This window comes from Ovis aries, chromosome 3 (genome assembly GCF_016772045.2).
Source record: "Ovis aries strain OAR_USU_Benz2616 breed Rambouillet chromosome 3, ARS-UI_Ramb_v3.0, whole genome shotgun sequence".
Taxonomy (NCBI): Eukaryota; Metazoa; Chordata; class Mammalia; order Artiodactyla; family Bovidae; genus Ovis; species Ovis aries.
This window is the reverse complement of record NC_056056.1, coordinates 220433462-220461049: the sequence shown is the minus strand read 5'-3', so window position 1 is coordinate 220461049 and position 27588 is coordinate 220433462. Positions and strand designations below refer to the sequence as shown.

The 27588-nt window shown below is 48.6% G+C and overlaps 1 protein-coding gene across 4 annotated transcripts in view; it reads left to right on the top strand.

Moving 5' to 3' along the window:
• Positions 1-4834: 4834 nt before the first annotated feature.
• Positions 4835-27588, top strand: part of EFCAB6 (EF-hand calcium binding domain 6) — a 266713-nt gene continuing 243959 nt past the window's right edge. For all 4 annotated transcript variants that reach the window (XM_042247852.1, XM_042247853.1, XM_042247851.1 and 1 more), the window contains exons 1-2: positions 4835-4943; positions 6191-6395. The gene's annotated coding sequence lies outside the window, so the exon portion shown is untranslated. The remainder of the gene's footprint in view (positions 4944-6190; positions 6396-27588) is intronic.

Below are 27588 nucleotides of genomic sequence, written 5' to 3'. Positions count from 1 at the left end.
CGCTGCCATCTTGTGGGTACCCAGGCTTCCATTTTTACCAAAATGTCAGAGGGGTTGCAGATTGGGGCAGACAGATTGTCAGGGGCTGGTGGCTCTCTCCCTCCTGGGTCCCTACCACACTTGGGACTCTGCAGCAGAAAAGGCCAGAACCTTCTTTAGTCCAGAGAAGGAGTGACTTGGGTGTCCCCACTCTCTCCATGAGACAAGCCGTGGCAGCAAGTACTTTTCTCTTTAGAATGGAGTGTGCCAGGAATTCTCAAAGAGTAATAACTCTCTATAATGGGATATTGGTTTACAATTGTTAAGAAAACATTTTGTTCCTGGTTTCAAGTTTCCTTTCCCAAGCAGGTGTTTTCAGCCGCAAGTAGAGACTATAAGTAGAGCCCGTGCCTCATTCATCACTCTGTCCCCATTCCGTGTTTAGCACAGCGCTCCCTTCCTATCAGGTAATCAATAAATGCTTGTTACCTAACTAAAGGCAAATTAAATGCTAAACACCACTAATTACAAGCTGTCGCGAGATCCTGGCTCTCCGCAGAGAGAAGTGCTTGTGATTGTCAGGGGTTTGCCAGCTGCCCAGGTGTAGGAAACACGAAATTGTTATTTTCTAACTGCTTCTTTGTTCCGGAGGGAGGGCCGTTCCTCTCAGATTGCTGCAATAAGACGTTCGGAGGGCAGAATTCATTAAAATTCTAAACACTGGTATTCTTCACCGTGGAATCTTGTTCAGGGGTAAGATAAGTGGATTTTGATTCCTGTCTTCGAGAACAGAGACAGGCAGTAACTGTTAAGGGAAATGAAAGGCGTCCCCATCTACTGGCACACAAAAGGGGAAAGAAACCCAGGAGCGGTTACCCGTCTCTCCACAGATGATCCTAAAATGGTCCCCTGTTTACAGACGATAATCAATTATTTGTAGTGACAATGTTTAAAATGTGCAATTTAGTTTCTGGTTGATCGAACTAAAATGAGCAGCTGCGTCATCTGTCAAGGTACATATCCCGCCCGGAGAGGAAGTACCTATTTTAGCAAAGACAAAAAATAACCACGGTGGTTCTTTCCAAAGAGACGCCTGTACCTCATTTCTTTTCGTTTAATTTTATTTTCGCCCAAGGACAGCTCAGGAGAGTCTGGTCTCCATTCTGCGAGGCCACCCAAAGCACAACCGCCAGAGAAATCTCAAGTGGGCTTCCCAGGGACGTCCTCCGCTTCTCTTTAGACGGACCATGCATTCGTGGCTGGTGCCAGCTCGTCCATCCTTTATTAATAGACGAGGTGGATAATAGCACTTAACTTCTGAGGGGTTAATCAGTTCCTGCTACTTATTACTCTACATGGAAGCATAACCTCCACCTATAACAGCGCTGTTGATTAACCACGAGATGGCCACAGACTTGCTCTCCCAGCCTGGTCTCCCAGAGGTACTGAGCTGTGCCGAAAATGTAGCTGTGAGTATTCAGCACCTGGAGGGCACACATAGCTCTCCACCATCCCGAGTTTCTTCTGGATCACTGAGGGATGAGCTGGCTGCTGGATTATCACAGGCGTAAATGTACTTCCCTCACCTTTCCACGGGTTTGCGTCTCCAGATTCCATCAGAGGTTTTCAGAGGCAAAGTCTCACAGTGGTTGTGTAGTAGAGGCTGTAGCAATTTCTCGAGCAGGGAATGTACCTGGTTTCAGTAGTACTGAAAGGTATCTTTTTTTCATTTTGGCTGTGCCACATGGCATCTGGGATCTTCCCTGACCAGGGATCAAACCTGCGTGCGTGCGGGCTGGATTGTTTCACTCGTGTCCCGACTCTTTTGTGACCCCATCGACTGTAGCCCACCAGGCTCCTCTGTCCATGGGATTTCCCAGGCAAGAATACTGGAGTGGGTTTCCATGCCCTCCTCCAGGGGATCTTCCTGACTGGTTCTTGTCTCCTGCAGTGGCAGGCAGGTTCTTTACCACTAGCGCCACCTAGGGGTTTACAGTGTTATTTATTTTACTATTTATTTTTGGCCGTGCTGGGTCATCACGGCTGTGCAGGCTTCCCTGTAGTTGTGGTGAGCGTGGCCGCCCTCTTGCCGCGGTGCTTGGGCTTCTCATGGCGGTGGCTTCTCTTGTCTCAGAGCTTAGGCTCTGGGGTGTTCGAGCTTCAGTAGTTATGGCCCTTGGGCTCAGCAGTTCCAGTTGTCAGGCTCTAGAGCACAGGCTTAATAGTTGTGGGGCACGGGCTTAGTTTTTCCATGACAAGTGGGATCGTCTCAGACCAGGGATGGAGCCTGTGTCCCCTGCATTGGCAGGCGGATGCTTTACCCCTGAGCCACCCGGGAAGACCAGAGCATGGAGTCTTAACCACAGAATGGCCAGGGAAGTCCTACACTCTTGAAAAGTACTGAGGATCCCCCAGAGCTTTTCTTTTTTGTGAGTTATATCTATCACTATCATACGAGACAGTAAAAGTGATAAAAAAGCTTAACATTTGTTTACCAATTCATTTAAAATAACAATAAACCTGTCACACAGTAACATTTTATGAAACGATTGTATTTTCCAAAACAAAAAGAGCGAGCGAAGAAAGGCCGTTTATATCTTTATGAATTCTTTAATATCTGCCTTAACAGAAGACAGCTGGATTCTCCTGGTTTTGTTCTCATTCAGTCTGCTGCACTGTCATGCATCATGGAGTGTCTGGAAAACCCTACTGTACACTTATGAGAAAGTGAGAGTGGACACACAAGCAATACCTTACTCCGAAGACGGTTTTGATAATTATGGACTCTCTGAAGGGGGTCTCAGGACACTCAGGGGTCCCCAGACCACCCTTGGAGATCTGCTGACTTGCACAGTTCAGTCCAAGAGCTGGTGAATGGCGATGGGGTTTAGGACACGAGGGGCAGAAATGGCCTCTGTGGAAAGCACCCTTTCGGTTCCAAAGTTCCAAAGCCTCTTTTGGAACAAGAGCAGAAGAGATGGGGGCCAAAGTGATCGTAAGGCAAACGTACATTCCCTTCTTATGGACTGGTTTTCTCAGTGGGGCCTGAGGTGAGGTCACTCACTTAGGGTGATGAGTTAAAGGGTGTGGGAGGTCTGAGCAGAGAGAAGACATGAATTGACTTTCTCAGTGAGTAGAAAACTAGCTAGCCAGTGATGGACAGTCAGATCGACAGGAGGAATCCTTTTCTGGGGCTCTCGGCAGGTCACCCTGTAACTTACCAACTGATAGAACCGTGTGGCCGGGATTCCTCAGTAAGGCTGCACCTCTGGGGCCATTGCTTCTCTCACCTGTGAGTTAACACAGTGACGAACAGGCTGACGCACAGTAGGACCTGGGACTCAGCCTGCTGCTGCTTAGTCGCTTCAATTGTGCCCGACTCTGTGCAACCCTATGGACTGTAGCCTGCCGGGCTCCTCCGTCCATGGGATTTCTCCAGGCAAGAATACTAGAGTGGGTTGCCATGCCCTCTTCTAGGGGAACTTCCCGACCCAGAGATCAAACCTGGGTCTCTTGCACTGCAGGCAGATTCTTTACCGCAGAGCCACCAGGGAAGCCCAGGACTTAGCCTGCTTGGGTTCTAATCCTGCTTTTGCCACTGACTCACTGTGCCTGTCTGTGCCTTAGTGTCCTATCTGTTAAATGGGAATAATTACTCCTAGAACCTATGTCCTAGGGCTGTTATAAAGATAAATGAAGATTAAGTGCACGTAAAGTATTTAGATAGGCGCCTGGGTAAGCGCAGTGCTCCGAGGAGTCAGCCACATTATAGCTACTATTACTGGGCTTTCCTGATGGCTTAGGAAGTCAAGAACCTGCCTGCAATGCAGAAGACCTAGGTTTGGTCCCTGGGTCCAGGAAGATTCCCTTGGAGAAGGGAACAGCAACCCACTCCTGTATTTCCAATGGGAAATCCCATGGACAGAGGAGCTGGTGGGCTACAGTCCATTGGGTCCTAAGAGTTGGACAGGAGCGACTAAACCACACACCATTATCCACATGACTTACTGAATTGCTAGTCAGCCTGTGAGCATGGTAAAAAACTGGCTCATTGGATAACTATTTATTTACCTATCTACTGGGGTTGGAGGAAGACCGGGATGTGAGCGCGGAGGATACCAGGCTGGGAAAAGCAGCCTTGTCCTGCCTTTTCCCCAGATCACCAGGAGGACACAACTGGACACAGGAGGCGACAATCAGAATCGCTAAGTGCTAACACGCAGGAAGGGCGCAGACGCGGTCGGGGCTTAGACACCTGCCTTCATCCTAAGGCCTTCCCTTGCGGCTCAGCTGCTACAGAATTTGCCTACAATGCGGGTAGATCTGCGTTCAATCCCTGGGTTGGGAAGATCCCGTTACGAAGGGAAACGCTACCCGCTCCAGTATTCTGGCCTGGAGAATTCCACGGACTAGTCCATGGGGTTGCAAAGAGTCGGACACGACTGAGCGACTTTCACGTGGACTTTCTTCATCCTGACCCCAGGCTCTGGGTGGGTACGCTTGGTTTTTTTTTAACAGGTGAGGAGTCTGCTTCGCAGGATGAGACTAACCTCCCCCGGCCACGCGGCTCGAAGAGGTACTCTGCGACCCGTCCGACAGCTCGCGCGACGGCCAGGTTAACAGAAAAGCTCTCCCGCATTGCCCGCCACCTTGACTCTCGCCGGGGTACCAGCTCCCCGGAGGCCATGACCTCGGGCGGAAGCTCCTCCCCCGTGGCGGGGGGCGGAGCCACCGGGCAGGCCTGGCCACGCCCCCTCGGCGACAACTTCCTAGTCTACTTGGCCAATCGGAGCTCCGTTTCTTCCCGGGTGGGGAAACATGTTCTCCAGTCAGCGAGCGCCGTCGTCGCTCGGGCAACAGCGTCCTAGCGACACCGCGTGGGCTGGTCCTCTGCGGCCAGGGGGCCCTGGAGTCCGCGCGCGGAGTTGGCTCCCATGAGTCGGAGGATTGAGAAAGGGGCCGGGGTAAGGCGGAGCGGCCTCGGCAAGAGCGCACGAGCCCGCAGCGGGGAGTGTGGGGGGCGCTGAGGAGGGCCCGGGAGGACAGCTCTGGGGTGCCACAGCCCCGGGACACGTCGCATCCCCTCCTTGTCTGTGGCTAAGAGGCGGTAGTGACCCGTTTACTCGTTTCGCGCACGTGTGTATGTGGCGCGCTTGCCTGTGCCAGGAGCCGTTGTCGGGTCTGGGGGCTCCTGCGGTGAATTCGTTGTTATTTTTCAGTCGCGCAGTCACATCTGACTCTGCGAACCCATGGACTGCGGCTCGCCAGCCTTCTCTGTCCACTATCTCCCAGAGTGAATACTCTCCTGCAGTGAATAGCCCCATCCTTTATATATTTCTATAAAGACCGACTATAAACAACGTAGAAGGCGGTGAATCTGTCTCCCAGTCTCTCTGAGGGTCACATCACTCTGACTCATGTTTTCTACTTCCGTTTGTCCCCACAGCAGCCTTTCGACTATTTTAAGTTCCGCCTTGTAGATGAGGACTTGAACCCCGCAGGGTGAAGGGGTCTGTCCCTGAGAATCACACCACTAGAAGTTGCAGGGCCAGAATTCAAACTGAGCACTTCTGTCTCATGTCAGAATCTTCAGGCTTTCTCGAACATTCCTCTTCCTCAAACTGCAGGAGTGATCCCTGCCTCCCTCAGAACTCTGTTTGGAAGCACTCTCTGAAATGTTCAGCGGTTATTTAAGACCATTGGCTGAATTACTCCGTACTTCCTTTTCCTTCTGTCCTGAAAATCTTTGCCTTTCAGGATGCCTTGCCCCTGTTAAGAAGACTCTTATTTCGTTTTCAAGAGGACTAATTTAATAATGTTTCTTAAATTTTGTGGGCCACTAAATGAGTGGACTTACAGAAATGATGTAAAATTGTTTTTTTATTTTCAACTTTCACATACTGCTGTTCCTTCTCTTTTATCCATTGCCTTCAACAGATGTGTTTACTTGGCTAAATCTGGGGAACTGAAAGTGAATCAGGCAAGGGCCCTTTGATTATCTGTGAACATGTTTGTCTCCTACTCAGCCTTACTGCAAGCTTTAGGAGGGCAAGGATTTATTTCAGTCACCTGTGCTCATGGGAACACCACCATGAGTTTAGGGACTGGCTCATGGCAGGTGCCTGTGCTTGTAGATATTTGTCAAGAATTGCTTACCGGAGACATTAAATCTGCTGTCCCCTTTGTCTTTCGTGTCCCTACCCTTTTGCAGCTGTCCACCTCTCCCGTGCAGAGATCTCTGCATCGCCCTTGCTGTGACCCCTCCAGCTGACTGGCACATGGAGACAGAACCAGCTCTAGCAGAATGCTCAGGAGTCTGGGGCCCGCCTGGAGCAGGAATCCACTGGGAGCCCACTGGCTGTTAACAAGACAGTTGCTTTCGTAAAGCCTCTTGACAGATCAAGTGAATGTTTAAGGTTAGTAGATGAGGAGAGTCACTGAAGTTTCTCTTGGATGACTCCTTCCCCTGCCAGGGTTGAAAAATAAGCTGTTTAATATAGATGAGAAAGTGTAATGAGGCAAGAAGCTAAAGTCACTTTCTTCCTTTAAATATCACAAGAGAACTGACCTTTTTGTAAAATGTATTTATCTAAAATTACCCCAGATCTGGCTTCCCCTGTAACTCAGCTGGTAAAGAATCTGCCTGTAATGCAGGAGGCCTGGGTTCGATCCCTGGGTTGGGAAGATCTCCTGGAGAAGGGAAAGGCTCCCTACTCCAGTATTCTGGCCTTGAGAATTCCATGGACTGTATAGTCTCAGTTCAGTTCAGTCGCTCAGTCGTGTCCGACTCTTTGCGACCCCATGAATCGCAGCATGCTAGGCCTCCCTGTCCATCACCAACTCCCGGAGTTCACTCAGACTCACGTCCATCGAGTCCGTGATGCAATCCAGCCAGCTCATCCTCGGTCGTCCCCTTCTCCTCCTGCCCCCAATCCCTCCCAGCATCAGAGTCTTTTCCAATGAGTCAAATCTTCGCATGAGGTGGCCAAAGTACTGGAGTTTCAGCTACAGCATCATTCCTTCCAAAGTAATCCCAGGGCTGATCTCCTTCAGAATGGACTGGTTGGATCTCCTTGCAGTCCAAGGGACCCTCAAGAGTCTTCTCCAACACCACACTTCAAAAGCATCAATTCTTCGGCACTCAGCCTTCTTCACAGTCCAACTCTCACATCCATACATGACCCCAGGAAAAACCATAGCCTTGACAAGACGGACCTTAGTCGGCAAAGTAGTGTCTCTGCTTTTGAGTATGCTATCTAGGTTGGTCATAACTTTTCTTCCAAGGAGTAAGCATCTTTTAATTTCATGGCTGCAGTCACCATCTGCAGTGATTTTGGAGCCCCCCAAAATAAAGTCTGCCACTGTTTCCACTGTTTCCCCATCTATTTCCCATAAGGTGATGGGACTGGATGCCATGATCTTCGTTTTCTGAATGTTGAGCTTTAAGCCAACTTTTTCGCTCTTTCATTTGCATCAAGAGGCTTTTTAGCTCCCCTTCACTTTCTGCCATAAGGGTGGTATCATCTGCATATCTGGGGTTATTGATATTTCTCCCGGCAATCTTGATTCCAGCTTGTGTTTCTTCCAGTCCAGCGTTTCTCATGATGTACTCTGCATAGAAGTTAAATAAGCAGGGTGACAATATACAGCCTTGATGCACTCCTTTTCCTATTTGGAACTAGTCTGTTGTTCCATGTCCAGTTCTAACTGTTGCTTCCTGGCCTGCATACAGCTTTCTCAAGAGGCAGGTTAGGTGGTCTGATACTCCCATCTCTTTCAGAATTTTCCACAGTTTATTGTGATCCACACAGTCAAAGGCTTTGGCATAGTCAATAAAGCAGAAATAGATGTTTTTCTGGAACTCTCTTGCTTTTTCCATGATCCAGCAGATGTTGGCAATTTGATCTCCGGTTGGCAATTTCCTCTGCCTTTTCTAAAACCAGCTTGAACATCAGGGAGTTCACGGTTCACGTATTGCTGAAGCCTGGCTTGGAGAATTTTCAGCATTACTTTACTAGTGTGTGAGATGAGTGCAATTGTGCGGTAGTTTGATCATTCTTTGACACTGCCTTTCTTTGGGATTGGAATGAAAACTGATCTTTTCCAGTCTTGTGGCCACTGTTGAGTTTTCCAAATTTGCTGGCATATTGAGTGCAGCACTTTCACAGCATCATCTTTCAGGATTTGAAACAGCTCAACTGGAATTCTATCACATCCACTAGCTTCGTTCATAGTGATGCTTTCTAAGGCCCACTTGACTTCACTTTCCAAGATGTCTGGCTCTAGGTGAGTGATCACATCATCATGATTATCTGGGTCATGAAGATCTTTTTTGTACAGTTCTTCCATGTATTCTTGCCACCTCTTCTTAATATCTTCTGCTTCTGTTAGGTCCATACCATTGTTGTCCTTTATTGAGCCCATCTTTGCATGAAATGTTCCTTTGATATCTCTAATTTTCTTGAAGCGATCTCTAGTCTTTCCCATTCTGTTGTTTTCCTCTATTTCTTTGCATTGATCGCTGAAGAAGGCTTTTTTATCTCTTCTTGCTATTCTATGTATAGTCTCTGGGGTTGCAAAGAGTCGGACATGACTGAGCAACTTTCACTCCAGATCTAGGTTTGTGCAGTTATACAGATTGGATCTTTATATTAGTTAAATGTTGATTCACATTCCACACAGTGCTATCTAGGACATCCATGCCATTTAGAAGAGGAGATGTAAAGGGAAGGAATGTTTGGGGAAACTCTGTGAATGGAGATAACATATGAACATGATACACTTCCAGTAGGAAAGAGCTTCGTTTTCTACTTTTTTTCTCTTGGTTTCAAACTTTTACTGCTATTTTGTTTAATATGTTTCAGGCACCACCGTTATCTTTTCACCTGTTTTTCTGCAGTTTGACTATTTCTATTACCATTGCTCCTCCTGGCTAATACTGAGCACTCACTGTGTTCCAGGCTCAGTTTGGAACCTCTCATTACCTTTTTTAAATCGAGTGCTTCTTGCCTAGGAAACAGTACAGTTATTGTTCCCATTTTATAGATGAGGTAGCAAGGATGTAGAGCAGCTACAAAGAGGGCTGCACGACAGATAGGTGCTGGCATGTGGCCTCTGCTCCAGGACTGCCTGGGGACAGAGCCTGCTTTCTCAGCCAGTCCTCTCACGCTCTCAGAGATGTGTGTGCTCTGCACATCCCTCCACACGTCTGCACTGGGCTTTGAGGGGACTTGTAACAATGCGTACAATATGGTAAATAGGAAAGTAACTTCAAGAAAGAATAGTCAGATAATTCGTAATGATTAATATAGTTGGGCTGCAAATTTGGCTGTGAGCTTCTTTTTTTGTTTATTTTTAATCAAATGAAAGAGTCTTTAAATTTTTTTATAGTGGTTTATACTTTTTAAAAATTTCACAAATGATTTCACGTAATCCCGTAACAGCCCCGTTTTCCTCCTCACCTCCGTCTTGCCCGTCCCCCCTTCCCTCTCCCCACTGGTAACCACTGATTTGCTCTCTCTATTTGTGCATCTGCCTCTCTTTTGTTTTATTAGCTATGAACTTCTTAAACTCAGGAAAAAGAAAATTTAAAACAACCAAAAAAAGAAAGAAGTTGAAGTTATTTTGTCCAGGCAAATAAGGCATTTTAATTCCTCTGGAAAAAAGAAAGTGTTTCTAATGCCTCCATCGAAAGGACGTTTCTCCGGGGCTTCATCAGCAAGTCCCAGAGGATCCGGTTTAACACGGAGTGCCCAGCGTGTAGGCTCAGTGTCCTAGCTATTAAGGGAAACAAATGTAGACTGTTGCATTTGTATAGAATTTTTGAGTAGTACAAGGCACAAATCAGAGTCAAAATTTACAAAATACATAACAGAATAAGATTAAACAATAGCCAGCAGAATAGAAATTTTCAGGAACACCTCCTGAATTTTGTTTTTCGGTAAATGGTGTTATCAGGTCCCCGGGGTTGGTTCCAGTCATTTGTGTGCTTAGCAGTTACCTATTGAACACCTGCCATGCGCCAGGCCCTGGTCCAGGCAGTGAGGACACTGCGGAGATGGTCAGCCACCCTCCTTTGCCTTTGGGGGCTCCTCCCTGTCATTTTCTCCTGCTGGGCCGTTTCTGGACTGACTTTGGTCTGCCATCCTTTTTTGCCCTTCCCGTAAAACCCAAGACCATGCTTAGCACCTTGCACCGTAACGGTCTCCCTGCCTTCCACCTGGGCTCTGATTTTTCTTGCTCTGCCTTCCCAGGACCTAAAGTCTGTGGCAGCCACCAAGGAGTGTGCACAGCCTACTGCGTGTCAGTCTCTTTAGATACATTATCTGGGTCCTGCGACAGCTTTTTTTGTTTGGTTGGTTGTTTGGGGTCATGCCCCGTGGCATGTGGGATCTTAGTTCTCCAACCAGGGATCGAACCCACACCCCCGGCATTGGAAGGCAAAGTCTTAACCACTGGCCCACCAGGGAAGTTCTAGCATCAGCCTGTAGAGGGCTTCACTCAACCATTGTGGGTCACTTGCACCTTGAGGGCCTGGTGGAAGCCATGTATCCTCCCTGTGGAAAAATCACCTCTCACACCCTTTGGAATTTAATCTCAGAGAGTTTGAAGGTCCGGAAGTGCACACGCGTGAACCTTGTCCATAGATCCCAGGTTAAGAATGTGCGTGCATGCTGTCGCTCAGTCGTGTCCGACTCTTTGTGACCCCATGGACTGCAGCCCGCCAGGCTCCTCTGTCCATGGGATTCTCCAGGCAAGAATACTGGAGTGGGTTGCCATTTCCTTCTCCAGGGGATCTTCCCAACGCAGGGATCAAACCTGTGTCTTGATTAGCAGGTGGATTGTTTACCACTGAGCCACCTGGTAAGAATACTTGATTTAAAGAGAGATATTATCTCCATTTTGCAAATGAGAAAACTGGATGACGAGGAGGTTAATTACCTTGCAAGTCTGCATGGTCGATAATGGAACCAATTGTGACTCCATGTCTTCTTGACTCTAAACCCTGATGCTCAGTAAATGCGGGAGTAAGTGTGTAGAAGGTCCAGAAGGGAGCTTTAAAGTGAATGTGCCCCTGCTGCGACAGAACATCATTTGATGTCAGAATAGATGGGGAGAAGATTTTTCTCAAGGATCTGGATTTAGCTGCCAAAATCTTCTGTGCTGCTTGCAACTTGTCCCCAGTTTTGTCAAGTGATAATTCCACCCCCCTCCCCGCGCCATGATTCCAGTTCCAACAGTTTTCGCTTCTGATGCCATTTCTGTTGGGCTGTGCACGTTTCTTACTCTCGTGTTGAATTATGTTTTCTCTGGATGCCAAGGCAGATGGATGGCACTTTTGTTATGATTCTGATATAAATAGCATCTGTTAAAAACTGGACATCAGTGCTTATCTGACAAATAAACAAATACATCCGTAGGATAGCCTTCTAATCGTGTTTTTGCCAGTGGTTAGTAAGTGTATTTGATGGTCTGTGACTTGGTGTTTGTTTGGAGGGCACTGGTTTTATTTTCCTTGCTAATTTCAACCTTACTATACGTTTTGATAGACTCATATTCATGAATGTCTTAGAATTCTCTTTATTTAGAAAACCTAAACTGAGGACGACGTCAGGCCGGGGGTGACCTAAAGAACTCATTGCATTGCCTTGCTCATGCTGAGAACACTGGTTAGCTTTCAAGGTCGAGGGTGAAGTGAGTCCAGGCTCCTTACCCTGGCCATGTTAGCTGTTAATAGCCACGGTCCCCCCAGAACAAGGATGAACAGAGTGTGCCCTGTGTGCCAGGCCCTGTGGCAGGTGCTGAGTAAAGATGGTGAGTGCAGCTGGCTGTCTGCATGGGAGGGGCTCCCTGGCGAGTAGGGGCGACAGATAAACAGCCGAGAGAAAAGCCTGGAAGCCGAGAATCAAAGTGAAGGTAGATGTGGGGCTAGAGAAATGGCACCCCACTCCAGTATTCTTGCCTGCAAAGTCTCGTGGACAGAGGAGCCCGGCAGGCTGCAGTCCATGGGGATGCACAGAGTCAGACAACTGGACACACACACAGACAGACAGACAGACAGACAGACACACACACACAGACACACAGACACAGACACACACAGACACAGACACACACACACACACACACACACACCCTCACACACACCCTCCCCCCCCCCCCCCCCCCCCCCGGTTAACCGTGTTGAATTGGGACCTCCCTGGTAGCTGAGTGGTTGAATTCTACCACAGGAGGCATGAGTTTGATCCCTCGTTGGGGAACTAAGATCCTGCGTGCCATTCATTGTGGCCAAAAATAAAATTAAAAACAGACAAAAACCAATGTTGTGTTAGTTTCAGCTGTACGGCAGAGTGATTCGATTATGCACCTACCTATCTTTCTTCAGAGTCTTTCTCATTATAGGTTTTTTTTTAATATTTTATTTGGCTGCACTGAGTCTTAGTTGCAGCATGTGGGATGTTTAGTTGTGGCATATGAACTTAGTTGTCACGTGTGGGATCTGGCTGCCGTTGCATTGGGAGCACAGAGGCTTACACGCTAGACCACCGGGGAAGCCCCTCAGTTACAGCCATACAGGACGCTGAGTACAGTTCATTCCCTCTGGTCCTCAGTAGGCCCTTGCTGTTTCCCTGTTTTTTATGTAGTGCAGTATATCTGTCGACCCCCCAATCCCAATTTATCCCTCCCCACTTTCCCATCTAGTAACCATAAGTTTATTTTCTATGTCTGTGAGTTCTATTTCTGCTTTGTAAATAAGTTCCTTTCTATAATTTTTTTTAAAGGCTGCATGTAGAAAAGATCATATGATACTTATTTTTCTCTCACTTTCTTCACGTAGTGTGACAGTCCTGGGTCCATCCATGTTGGTGCAAATGGCATTATTTCCTTCCTTTTTATGGCTGAGAAAAATGGGATATTATATATATATATATATACATATATATATTATGTCTCACAACTTCTTTATCCATTCATCTGTGAATGGACACTTAGGTTGTGCTGCTAAGACATGTGTCTTTTTGAATTAGAGTTTTCTTCTTTTCTGGATTATATAAGGCATGATTACTTTTAAGGAGGATAGGAAGGCCTCATGAAAGAGGGGGCTCTACCCTCGGTCTTGAAAGATGAAGTGTGGTGGAAAAGGAAATTCTAGCAGGACTGAAAAATTCGAGCAGGAGCACGACCCAGTACACAGAGGTGAGGAACTGCGTGGTATATTCATTTGGCTTTTGTGTGAAGTGCAGCGGGCATGAAGCTGTGGTGTCTGGAAGTTTCTTGTGGCCAGGTTATTAACGATGTGAGTGACCTTATACCCCACAATTAGGAGTCTGACTTCAGTCTATATACCTGGAGTAGTCATACAAATGCATGTTGTGGTTTTTTTTTTTTTAATTTAAAAAATGTAGATTCACAGAAAAGTTGCAGAATTAGTACAGAGAGTTCCCATGTGCCCCCAGCTTCCCCCATGGTACCATCTTACAGAATAAGCACAATACTCTTAGCAAAACCAGGGTGCTGTCCCTGCTGCAGTCCTAGTACCAAATAGAGACTTTATTCAGATTTCACCCATATTGACAGGACTCAGTCTTTTTTCTCTTGGAGCATAGTTCTGTGAAATTTTAGCACATGGGTAATTTTGCCTTGCACGTTTTTTAAGCCAGGGAGTAATGTAACTGTGTGTGTGCTTTAGCAAGAGAGATCCTGGCCACAGAGGAGGATGGATTAGAAGGGAGTTGGAGACCTGGATGCGATCTAAGGGGCTGTTTCTGGAATCTACACGAATGAAGATGAACTCGGGGAGTGAAGGGAGGGGTGGAGAGGGTGGGGGGACCAACGTCACAGGTGTCCTCCAGGTACCGCAGACAGTCCCTGCGGCCACTTAGAAAGAGGGCCAGATTCCAGTCGTGGAGAAAGAAGCAGGCCTCAGCTGTCATTACAGACCATGGTCAGCTTTCTAAGGGCTACTGCTGCTGCTGCTGCTAAGTCGCTTCAGTCGTGTCTGACTCTGTGCGACCCCAGAGATGGCAGCCCACCAGGCTCCCCCGTCCCTGGGATTCTCCAGGCAAGAATACTGGAGTGGGTTGCCATTTCCTTCTTCAATGCATGAAAGTGAAAAGTGAAAGGGAAGTCTCTCAGTCACGTCCGACCCTCAGCGACCCCATGGACTGCAGCCTTCCAGGCTCCTCCGTCCATGGGATTTTCCAGGCAAGAGTACTGGAGTGGGGTGCCATTGCCTTCTCCGAAGGGCAGTAGGAAGCAATTGGAGTTCTTAAAGCAAGGAAGTAACGAAAGGAGGTCAGCATTTTAAAATGTGGCGGTAGTCTGTGTGTGTGTGTGTGTGATTTGTGTATGTGATGTGTGTATATGGTTTTGGTGTATGTGTGCGTGTGTGTGGTGTGTGGGTATGTGCTTGTATTGTGTATGTATAGTGTGTGTGAGTTCGAGTTATGGGAAGAGAAGTGGTGCTCATGGTGCTGGCATAAAATATCTCTACGTGAGAAACCCAAAATTTAGCGTGAAATTCATGTACAGGACCTGCCTGTGGCGGTGGGCACAGCTCTCCAGTAACCTGCAAAACCGCTAGATTGCTCTGCAGACCCGAAGGCTCTGTTCCCGTGGTTTGGTGAGCTAAACAAAAAAATCTGCCTAACCCTGCCGCTTTCTTAATTTCCAGAATTCACCAATTCAGAAATAGTTTTTCTTGAAGGAAATGAAACAAAATAGCACCAAAACAAACACCTTCACCGCCCCCAGCACTGCATGGAGTAGTCCCAGGGCCAGCGAGCCGCTGCTGTCTCCTGAAGGTCTGTGTCAGCTGACGGGTTGGAGGGGCGCGGTGGGCTCCCTGGACGGTGCCGGGCTCAGAAAGCTGGTGGTGTTAACCATGATCACTTCCGTCTGGTTTCTTTCTGTTGTTCACCCAGCAGGCGTGTGCAAAATGCTGCTTCTGGGGCCAGAATTGTCTAAGAAACTTGCATATCGTATCAGCAAGCATCGGCCCATACATTTTGAAGTTGGGGTCCTCCGTTGGGTGCTCCGTGTGACCCTGGCTGTTAGACAGCTACGGCGAGCTCTGCAGATGCCTCCCCGTGGGCCAGCAGAGCCCCCTGCACGGCGCAGGTCCCCGTGTGCTCCTGCAGGTGGCAGCAGCTGCCCGGCTTCCCAGTACCGGGCTCAGGCGGGGAGTCCATCGCCTGTGCCCTTTGCCAACATCCGAGGACTTGCTGGGCCGGCTGTGATAAAAACAGGACGCGTTCAACACTCCTGGTCGGCTCACAGGAGTGGGGAGGGCCCAGTGATTTCCAGCAATCATGTCTTAAAAGCCTGCCAGGGAGACCGTATTTGAGTTGGGAACAACCATTTGACGGCTGATGTGCAGTCAGTTCCTCCGAAGCAGCTTGTTTTTCTGTCGTCTGTTGCCGCATCTCTCAGCACACTAGGTGTGGTGGTGAGTCTGGAAATGATCGTTAGGTAAGAGTGAGTTTCTGAGGCACTTTCTGAGATTAGGTGTTTGTGTCCATGGTAGAGAAGGTGTATTACAAGCAAAATTGCAAGAAGCTTTTTCTTTTGCTTTAAGGCTCTGTGTTCTGGGCCAGCAAGGCATTCATGCTGATATAAATGATCCTGAACCCACAGCATTCAATTCAGTTAGACTCAGGAAGCATTATTTTTGGACCGCTGTCATCAGATGTGGTTCCTGCTCTCGGGGCATTGATGGTTCTTAACAGAGAACATCTATCCAACAATCCTAAGGGTCATGGATGCGAATTAAGAAAACCTTTCACTCAGGTCACTGGTTCTCAGTACAGGGGATGAGAGTGAGAAATCACAGATGATGCCAAGACTTGTACCTTGGCTAATGGGAAAGAGAGTTAGGATCTGGAACAAAATCCAGGAGTGGCGGGGTGTGAGTGTATGTGTGTGTGTGTGTGTGTGTGTGCACGTGTGCATTTTGGGAGGAGAATGCTGTTTGGATGACCAGGCTGTGAAAATCCTGCCTTCATTAATTTTACAAATACTTTTGGAGCTGCAGAGGTGTGCTGGGTGTACTGGGGCGGGGGGTACCGTAGCATCAAACCACTGTTTTATTTCATGCAGTCTATAATGAAGTGTATAATTTCCCAAATGAAGGCATAATTACCTGCTGAGATGCGTGCAGCTCAGGGGAAGGACAGGCTGTAATGAGAGACTCTACGAGGAGGATGTGGATGATGCGAGCAGGGGGATGTCTCCAAGGACGGAGTGGGGATGTCTCCAAGGACGGAGTGGGCACGTTCAGATCTGGAGGAGAGAGGAGTTAGCCGGGTGAGGAGCGGGACGGGGGAGCTGGGCAGAGGGGCCCGTGGAGCCGAGGGGAACAGGTGGGGAGGATGACAAAGGCCGGAGCTGGGTCCTGCGCGGCCGGGTAGGCCCTGGCAGGCACGTCGTGTCATGTACCTAGCGTACGTTTACGGCCGTTCAGTTCACTAAGCCATGTCCCACTCCTCGCGGCCCCGTGGACTGGCACGCCTGGCTGTGGCTTCCCTGCCCTTCACTGTCTCCTGGTGTTTGCTCAAACTTATGTCTAGTAATTCGATGCATGTTTATTAGAGAATGTTTAAAGACTGATGTTACCACCATCCCAACATAGCTATTTTTGTCTATAAAACAGACCCTGTCCACCCTTGGAAATAACATTTTTATACCGTGAGTATATAGTATACCTTTCCTCTTAACCTTGTCCTAAACATGTTTTTCCATTTCCACGTGTTCTATATTATTTATAATAGTGGTAAATAATCACCTGCTCAGACTTGGCGAGCCTTGTGTTATATATATTTTTGAAATATTTATTTGTGATTTATTTGGATGTGTTGGGTCTCAGTTGTGGCCCACGGGACCATCACGTCACGCGATGGGGAGGGGGTCTTCCGTGGCGGCTTGAGGCTTAGTTGCCCCGAGGCATTGTGGGATCTTAGTTCCCCGACCAGGGATCGAACCACGTCCCCTACATTGCAAGGCGGATTCTCAACTGCTGGACCACCAGGAGAGTCCCTTGTATTTTATTTTGAGTTAATTTCTGAGCTGGTGTGGGTGGGTCTTGTGGTGTATGTGGGTAGATGTGAAATTTATGCTGCAAGAGAACGTGTTTGTGAAAATGAGGTTTGGGAGGAAGGTGAAAGCCCCCGCTGGGGTCTGAGGAGACCTTGGTGTAGCGGAGGGTGGGGACCCTGGATGGAGGAAGGCTGAGAGGCTCAGACTGTCCGGGCTGCTGGCTGGGAAGGAGGTCAGTTTATAAACCGGGAATTTTTCACTAAATTGAATTCAGATGACTGGCTAAATTGTTTTCTACGATACCCTATCATTTGAAATATATTTGTAAATCAACTTGCATTCTTATAATTCCTATGTTTAGAGCAGTGAGGGGTTGCCAGCCAATTCTAAGATCTTAAGGGAGTATGGGACCCAGATGAGGGAGGCAGACTGGGCTTCACACATTAGTGCCACGAACCCAGGAATCCTAATGCTTGACTAGTTGTTTATGTAGATGGTGTTTATTCGCCACGTTGTGTCCGACTCTTTTACGGTCCCGTGGACCGTAGCCTGCCAGGCCCCTCTGTCCGTGGGATTTTCCAGGCAGGAACACAGGAGTGGGTTGCCATGGCCTTCTCCACTGTGTAGATGGCTCGCTTTTAATTTTCTGCATGTTCTGTTGAGGAGGTTGCAGAACCGTTAGACTGTTTTGCAAATGCAGGGTACCCTTTCTTGACCATTGATAGGTTTTTTTTTATCGCTCTGTTAATATGTACAGACTTCATGGTTCTTATCTCTGTGTTGGTGTGAGCTTGCCCGCAGACCACTCACAGGCACCTGGGCCAGTGCACACCCCTGGCACAGTTGGGCAAAAAGCCTGGGGACTCTGGGTCTTGGCCTCATGAGTAAATCTGGCTTTTCCTGCTAGTGTTTCATTTCTCTGCCTCTGAAAATGGATGAAACATGAAATGAAGCGTTAGTTGCTCAGTTGTGTCCAACTCTTGTGACCCTGTGGACTGGAGCCCGCCAAGCTCCTCTGTTCATGGAATTTTCCAGGCAAGAGTACTGGAGTGGGTTGCCATTCCCTTCTCCCAAGGATCTTCCCGACCCAGGGATTGAATCTGGGTTTCCTGCTTTGCAGGCAGATGCTTTATCGTCTGAGCCACCAGGGAGGCTAGAAATGGGGATAGCGGTATCTAACTCACAAGGCTGATGATTAGCCAGTGGCCAGAAAAATGGGTTCTTGTGAGGTGACGGTGGTTGAATCCCCTAAATACAGCATGTGCTGGTCTTTTAACTCCATTTTGATGTCAAACTGGGAACTTTCCTCATGAGCTTCCTTAAAAACTATAGACTTGTCCTTGTAAATCAGCTTCAGGTTCTTGTGAAGTAGTGGTCCCAGCTTGTTATTAAAACACAGACGGCTGGGCCCCCCGACCCGGGAGATTCAGGTTGGTCGGTCTGGGTGGAGCCTGGGAATTTGCATTTCTGAAAAGGCCCCAGGTGATGTTGGTATAGCTGGTTCAGGGACCACATTTAAAGAACCACTGAAAGCTGTATGTCTGCTTCAATAGCCTTTTAAAACTAAATTTTTTTTTTTTTGGATGGAAAAGAAATGCACAGAGAAAATAATAGTATTAGTAACAATGGAAAACCATGTTCTGTCTGCTTGAGGAATCTGGAAATGCAATAATAGCTCCAGTCCTGTTGAGATGGACCCCGAGGACGTCTCTTGGGCAAAGTCTTGAAGCCAGCCCCTGAGCCGGGAGATGCAGGTCAGGAAGACAAGGCATCACTGTGACTCTACGTGAGCTGTCAGGGCAGCCGGGCGTGCTGCCGAGTACCTCGTTCTTGCTCTTTGAAACACGTGCCGTTTTCTTCAAATCCTGAGTTAGGTCTCGAGCTCCTGGGAGGGCCGGGTGGGTCTTCTTTCTGGCCCTCCACTCACGCCTGCAGCACTGGCTGGAGAGTGAATGGTTGAGAGCAGAGTTGGTTGGCAAGTGCTTCCACCAAGGATGTTTAGGTGGGACACCCAGACAGGAGGCTCCGTGTTCAGAGCTGTCCGGATTTGGCTCTCTGAAATATTCCTGTTGTAATTGAAGTTTCACTAGCTTTCACAGTCCTGCAGTTGGTAGAAAAGAGGATCGGAGAAGGCCCAACAGGTCATCCAGACCACTCTCCCGCTGGAAGAGGCTTGTTCCCTGCAGTGCACTCAGCAGCATTAGGAGGAATTACTTTTCATATGATTACTATTTTTTTTTTCCCATTCTGTCTTCAACTAAGTGTTTCTTGAATCGAATCACTTTGCATTCAAGTAATAAAATGCACAACAGGCAGTCCATTTCTGGGTGATTATCTCACTCCTCAGGTGGTGTAATAAGGCAGGAGGCCAGAGCCCTGGCATGCCTTATTGTTATTAGGAAGGGAATTTATGGACAAAATAAAGAACGTGGCTGTTTGCATCAGCAATAACCACAACGAGAAGCGCGGTCATGGCCAATCCCCCCCACCCCCGTGCTCGAAGCGCAGGGCAGGCAGGAGCCCAGTACCTTAACCGTGTAGGTGGCGGTTGGGGGCGGGCAGAGGCGCAGCACCACTGCCTTCAAGGAGCTTGTTGTTTATTTTGCAAAAAAGCAGCCAGAAAGCCTTGGCTGTTGACTTGATACCTGGGAGGGGCCCGTCTCGGGCACCAGCTCCAGGCTTCGCATTGTGTGCCTGGGCCAGTCGCTTCCTGCTCTGCGCTCCCGAGTCCTCACCTATGAAATGGAAAGAGCCGTAGGTGGTTGGGCTGGGAAGGGTTAAGTGATGAGTTTTTTTTCGTAAATCTTAAGCGCATTTCCCGGTTCAAAGGAATCCCTATTAAATGCTAATAGGATTAGAATAATTTTTTTTTCCTCCTTAAAATTCTCCATAAGCTGGAGCTTCTGTGTCTCTTCTTCAGCCTGTGCTCCCACCAAGGATGTTTAGGTGGGACTCCCAGGCAGGCTCCGTGTTCACAGCGGTCCGGGTTTGGCTCTCACGTGCCTCATCGTTCCCGCACCCTCGGTGTTCCTTCCTGAGCACACTGTGGCGTGTCCTCACTTCCTTCACACACGCCCTCCTCTTGCCGCTTCACACGTGCTGTCCAAAAAGGAAAGAGAGAAAGTAAAGTTGCTCAGTCATGTCCGACTCTTTGTGACCCCCGTGGACTGTAGCCTACCAGGCTCCTCCGTCCATGGGATTCTCCAGGCAAGAGTAGTGGAGTGGGTTGCCATTGCCTTCTCCAGGAGATCTTCCCAACCCAGGGATCGAACCCTGGTCTCCTACATCGTGGGCAGATGCTTTACCATCTGAGCCACCAGGGAAGTCTGCTGTGCAAAACGCAGACCCAGATGAAACCCAGCTTGGTGGCCTCCCCACGCAGCAGATGACCGTGGCTGGAGAAGAGCCGTGCCCGCCTGCCCTGGCCCCCAGGTTCCTGTCCACGGGCCTCGGGTGGGCTCTCTCAGCCCGCTGCCGGTCGTGCATGCTGCTTCCCTGCCCTCCTGCTCACCTTCCCGCCCAGCCGGCTGGCCCTTCCCCCTCAGTCCTGAGATGCCTGTCCCCGTCCTCATGTGCTGCTGCTGACCTGACTTCCCTTTCCCTGAGAAAAGAGAGCTGGCAGAAGAGGACTGCCGCGGGCCTTCCGCTCTGTGTCTGCTCACACGCTCTGCCGTCTTGGTTGTCATGAGCCACCCCTGTGCCTAGAAGAGGCTCCGGCACCTGAGGAGATCCTGTCTCCACTGGCAAACCCACCAAAGCCACCCATTCCCTCCCTTCTCTCCTGCTTCATCCCTCTTGTTCCCCAAGGCTGGTCACCATCACAAGTATTCAGACCCGCTGCTGGTTCTCCTGTGATAAAGACGGCTCTCTGTGGATGCCCATCTCTCCTCTGCTGCCCGCCCCCCACCCACTGCTGCTTTACAGCCAAGTGCTTGGAAACAGGTGCCTCTGCCTGCTGTCACTTATTCTTTTCTGAGTTCATCTGAACTCAGGCAAGCTTCCTGCCAACCACCCAGTTCCACCAGCGTGGCTACTGTTCGGGCCATCGGTGGCTCCTGCCTGGCTTCGTCCCAGGGCAGTTCTTGGTCCTCATCGGATGTGATTATCCCTTGTAACCTTTGACGCACAGCATCACCCCCTCCTCCCTGACACGCTTTCTTCACTCAGTTCCCTGGACACTCCAGTCCCCCGGTTTTCTTCTCCCTCTGGTTGCTCTTCCTCAGGCTTCTTTGCTGGTTCCTCATGTCCCTGAGCTCTGAAAGTCAGTGTACCCCAAGGCTTGGCCCCGGCAGCTCTTCTTTCTCACACCCCCTTTCCTGGTGGGCTGGTCCGATAGCGTGTCTTTACATGCATTGTATGCTGATGATCCCCAAACTGCTGTCCTTATCAGACCTCATGCATCCAGCCGCCTCTTCAGTATCTCCACCAGGCTATCTAGCAAGCATCTCAGATGTGATATGTCCAGAAGGAGTTCCTGATCTTCCCGTCCAGACACGGTCTACCTGCTGTCTTTCCCATCTCAGTTCACAGCCCCTCGATCCAGCCTTTCTTTTGCACACCAGATTAGATCTGTAAGGGAGGGCACTGGCTCTTCCTTTAGAATGTGCCTGGAATCTGATCACTGCTCAACACTTTCCCCAGAAGGACCCCGCTCCCCGCCACAGCTTCTCTTGCGTGGACGATGGCAGGCGACGTAGCCGCTCTTCCTGTTTCCTCTCTTGCCTCTGTCGGTCTATTCTTGACATGCAACCAGAGGGATCCTTTAAATACAAAGGCCAGAGCGTAATCTTGTGCCTAACCCTCCAGCTGCTCAGCATCTTCACAGCCTGGCGCTCGCGGGGCCCAGGTGCTTTCCCTCCGTCTGCCGCCTGCTGCCTCTTTGCCCTCCTGGTGGCTCTGCTCCCCCTGGCTTCATTCACACCTTTGCTCAGTGTCACCTGTCCTCCTCCTCTGCTCCATTTATCCCCGCAGCAGTTACGCATGTGTATAGTGCTAGTGCTAAGTCGCTTCAGTCGTGTCCTGACTCTTTTCAGTCCCGTGGACCACAGCCCCCCAGGCTCCTCCGTCCACGGGATTCTCCAGGCAAGGAGACTGGAGCAGATCCCCTTCTCTGGGGATCTCCCGGCCCTAGGGATCCAACCTGCACTTCTTGTCTCTGGCGTTGGCATGCGTTCTTTACCACTAGTGCCACCTGGGAAGCCCACTCGTGTGTTTAACTTACTTATTATATTTGCTGTATGTCTTCCGTTACTAGAAGCTAAGGTCCCTGAGGGCCATGATTTTGTCAGCTTTGTTCATTGACCGCCCCCCCCCTCCCCGCCCCAAGGCTTCAGTCTAGAAGGAGCTTAATAAGCACCTTTTGATTGAGCTTGTATCGAGCCATGTTCTTCTGGAAATTTACCAATGCTATGATTCTAGGTTTCAGTGCAGTTAAGTGTGTCTGGTTGAAGAAGGAGATATGTGGGAGAGTGGCGGAAGCTCTCAGCCTCACCCAGCATTAGCCCTGGGGCGATCCCGGCCTGCAGGGACCTGCCGACAGTCGGTGGCAGATAAGGCAGATGCAGACTGATGCCGTGCCGGGCAGTCAGGGCCGCCCGAAGCGAGGGAAGCCGAGCACTGGCCAGTGGGGGTTTCCTGTACGTGAGGAAGTTCCGATCCACTTCTCCAACCCTGTAAACTTGAGATTCTTCAGACCCAGTGCTTTAGAGGCGCTGGCTAGCCTGATTCTCTGTACTCAAATGGTGCCGTGCACATCCACCTCGGTTTGACTATTATTAGTTATGCACTTACGTTTCAGCGTGAGGCCCAGTAGGGAAGCCTGTTTTCTTTTTCAGCCGTGCTGGATCTTCACTGCTGCGCGAGATTTTCTCTAGTTGCAGGCAGCAGGGGCTACTCTCTAGCTGCGGTGCACAGGCTTCTCATCGCAGTGGCTTCTCTTGTTGCTGAGCCCCGGCTCCAAGGCGAGAGGACTTCAGTAGTTGCAGCCCACGGGCTCAGTAGTTGCGGCTCCCGGGCTCCAGAGCACAGGCCCAGTAGTTGTGGCACACGGGCTTAGTTGCTCCGCGGCGTGTAGGAGCTTCCTGGACCAGGGATCAAACTTGCTTCTCCTGCATTGGCAGGCGGATTCTTTCCCGCTGAGCCACCAGGGAAGCCTGAGAAAACTTTTTTTTTTTTTTAGCTGCAAAGGATAGCCAAGTTAGGAGCCTCAGACAGGTGCTGGCTGTAAAACGTCCTTGTAGCCCTGAGCTTAGGCCTCTTGGCTCACTTGAGGCAAGGGAGAGTTTGTCTCTTATACCTAGAAAGCAGTGAGTCAAAAATTTGCCCTGACTTCTGAAATGCCAATAAGCCACAGTCTCTGAGTTGCAGATTCCTAAATGCATGTACTAGCGTGGTGACCACTGAGGGCTAGTGCCTTCTGCTGGCGGGTGTAGGGAGCACAGCCAGTTTTCCTCGAACTGTGGGGCATGAGCCTGGGTGGGCGCTTCCCCACAGCGCCCCAGAGAAACAGGACATCCCCGAAGCCAAAGGTGCCCAGGGCGGCAGCTGCTCTCTTTGCCTCCGCCTCCTCCCCTCCCTCTCCTCTTTCCGCTCCTTTTTCGGTCCTATTCTGATGTAGTTCACATACCATAAAATGAATCCTTTTAAAAGCATACAGTTCTGTGGCTTTCAGTGTATTCACTGAGGGTGTGACCGGCACCACTGTCTAACCTTTGTCACCTCCAAAGAAACCCCGCACTCATTAGCTGTTCCATATCCCCCTTCATTTAGACCCTGGCAACTGCCTACTCTGCTTTGGATCTTCCCAACCCAGGGATCAAACCTGGGTCTCCTGCATTGCAGGCAGATGCTTCACCGTCTGAGCCACAAGGGAAGCTGGCTCCATTTCTATAGATGTATTTATTCTGCATGTTTTGTATCAGTTGAATTATATAGTATATGGTTGGCCTTAGCGTAACATTTTCAAGATTCATTTGTGTTGTAGCATGAATCAGTGTTTCCCTCTTATGGCTGAATGTTGTACATGGTGGTTTAGTCACTCAGTCGTGTTCGACTCCTGAGACCCCATGGTCTGTAGCCCGCCAGGCTTCTCCGTCCATGGGATTCTCCAGGCAAGAGAACTGGAGTGGGGTGCCATTTCCATCTCCAGGATTATGCATAGCCCGCTGAGTGCATAGACCACTTTTCGCTGATCTGTTTCCTTGGTGATGGGCCTTTGGGCGGTCTCCACTCTGGACCCTGTGTGTATACTGCTATAAACATTTGTGTACAGCTTCCACGTGGACATTGGGCTTTCAGTTCCTCACCGATGCTTGCTGTTGTTTGTTTCTTTGATTATACCAGCCCGTGTGTGCTGGGTGCTTAGTCGCTCAGTCGTGTCCAGCTCGTTGTGACCCCCGTGGACTGCAGCCCACCAGGCTCCTCTGTCCACGGGGCTTCTTCAGGCAAGAATGCTAGAGTGGGTTGCCATGCCCTCCTCCAGGGAATCTTACCCACCCGAGGATCAAGCCCAGGTCTCCCACGCTGCAGGTGGATTCTTTCCTGATTGAGCCACCAGGGAAGCCCCCTTGGGTGTTAATTGATGCCTTCTTGTAGTGCTGACTTGCATTTTCCTGATGACTCATGATATTGAGCATTCTTCATGTACTTGTGTATCTTCCTGGGAGGAGTGTCTGTTCAAACCCTTTGCCCATTGTTAAACTGGGCTATTTGCATTTTTATTATTGAGTTGAAACAGTTCTTGATATAGCCTACATACTAGATTCTTATCAGATACATGATTGACAAATAATTGACTCCATTCTGTGGGTTGTCTTTTCAGTTTCTTGATAGTATCCTTTGAAGCACAAAAATTTTTGATTTCAGTGAAGTCCAGTTAACATTCCTTCTTTGGTTGCTTGCATTTTTCATGTCATGTCTAAGATATCATCACATAATTCCAAGTCTCAAAAATTTACATGTATGTTTTCTCCTAAGAATTTTGTATTTTTAGCTCTTAAATTTAGGTCTTTGGTTGATTTGTCATTAATTTTTGTACATGGTGTGAAATGGAGGTCCCATTTCATTCTTTTGGCTGTGGATATCCAGTTGTTCCAGCACCATTTGTTGAAAAAGCTATTCCTTCTACACTGAATGATCATGCAGCCCTTATCAAAAATCAATTAATGCTGCATCTAAGGGTTCATTTCCAGAGTCTCCATTTTATTCTGATGTGTTGTGCCTTCATTTTCACTTATCTAGAAGTATTTGCTGATTTCTATCATGATTTTTTTTCTTTGACTCACTGGTTATTTAAGAGTGTGTTGTGTAATTTCCGTATATTTGTGAAAACAGAAGCAGAAGATATTAAGAAGAGGTGGCAAGAATACACTGAAGAACTGTACAAAAAAGATCTTCACGACCCGGATAATCACAATGGTGTGATCACTCATCTAGAGCCAGACATCCTGGAATGTGAAGTCAAGTGGGCCTTAGAAAGCATCACTACGAACAAAGCTAGTGGAGGTGATGGAATTCCAGCAGAGCTATTTCAAATCCTGAAAGATGATGCTGTGAAAGTGCTGCACTCAATATGCCAGCAAATTTGGAAAACTCAGCAGTGGCCACAAGACTGGAAAAGGTCAGTTTTCATTCCAGTCCCAAAGAAAGGCAACGCCAAAGAATGCTCAAACTACCGCACAATTGCACTCATCTCACACACTAGTAAAGTAATGCTGAAAATTCTCCAGGCCAGGCTTCAGCAATATGTGAACCATGAACTCCCTGATGTTCAAGCTGCTTTTAGAAAAGGCAGAGGAAGCAGAGATCAAATTGCCAACATCCGCTGGATCATGGAAAAAGCAAGAGAGTTCCAGAAAAACGTCTATTTCTGGTTTATTGACTATGCCAAAGCCTTTGACTGTGTGGATCACAATAAACTGTGGAAAATTCTGAAAGAGATGGGAATATCAGACCACCTGACCAGCCTCTTGAGAAATCTGTATGCAGGTCAGGAAGCAACAGTTAGAACTGGACATGGAACAACAGACTGGTTCCAAATAGGAAAAGGAGTACGTCAAGGCTGTATATTGTCACCCTGCTTATTTAACTTCTATGCAGAGTACATCATGAGAAACGCTGGACTGGAAGAAACACAAGCTGAAATCAAGATTGCTGGGAGAAATATCAATCACCTCAGATATGCAGATGACACCACCCTTATGGCAGAAAGTGAAGAGGAACTAAAAGCCTCTTAATGAAAGTGAAAGAGGAGAGTGAAAAAGTTGGCTTAAAGCTCAACATTCAGAAAACGAAGATCATGGCATCGGTCCCATCACTTTATGGGAAATAGACGGGGAAACAGTGGAAACAGTGTCAGACTTTATTTTTGGGGGCTCCAAAATCACTGCAGGTGGTGACCGCAGCCATGAAATTAAAAGACGCTTACTGCTTGAAAGGAAAGTTATGAGCAACCTAGATAGCATATTCAAAAGCAGAGACATTACTTTGACGACTAAGGTCCGTCTACTCGAGGCTATGGTTTTTCCTGTGGTCATGTATGGATGTGAGAGTTGGACTGTGAAGAAGGCTGAGTGCTGAAGAATTGATGCTTTTGAGCTGTGGTGTTGGAGAAGAGTCTTGAGAGTCCCTTGGACTGCAAGGAGATCCAACCAGTCCATTCTGAAGGAGATCAGCCCTGGGATTACTTTGGAAGGAATGATGCTAAAGCTGAAACTCCAGTACTTTGGCCACTTCATGTGAAGAGTTGACTCATTGGAAAAGACTCTGATGCTGGGAGGGATTGGGGGCAGGAGGAGAAGGGGACGACCGAGGATGAGATGGCTGGATGGCATCACTGACTCGATGGACGTGAATCTGAGTGAACTCCAGGAGTTGGTGATGGACAGGGAGGCCTGACGTGCTGCGATTCATGGGGTCGCAAAGAGTCGGACGTGACTGAGCGAATGCAGTGAACTGAACTGAAGTTTTTGTTACTTCCAATTTCATTCCCATGTGATTGGAGAACATACTTTGGTGTTTTCAGCCCTCTTAAATTTGTCGAGGCTTGTGTTACGGCCTAGCGTATGGTGTCTGTCCTGGAAAGCGTCCCCCCGTCTCCCTGGGAAGAACGTGTATTCTGTCGTCGTTGGGTGAGCTGTTCTGTAGTTGTCTGTTAGGTTCTGTTGGTTTAAAGTGTTGTCGTTCAGGTGTTCTGTTTCCTTGTTAATCTTCTGGCTAGTCCTGAAAGTGAGTACTAAAGTCTCTGGTTATTATTGCTGCAGTGTCTGCTTCTCCTTCGAGTTGGCCGGTTTTTCCTTCATGTATGTTGGCGCTCTGCCATCAGCTCTGCGTATATGTTTGTTTCACCTTCCTTGATTCTTTCCTTCATGCTCTTCCCTTGCATAGGTCTGAGCTCTGCTGCACATGAGTGTGTTTTAATCTTTCTGAAGAATTTATTTTAATAATTCTTACAAGCAGGTCTACTGGTGACATTTCCTCAAGTTTTGTGTATATGATCAGGTCTTTGTCTTAAAATCTGAAGGATGTTTTGCTGGATACAGAATTCTGCATCGGTGGATTTCTTTTTTCCTTTTTTTG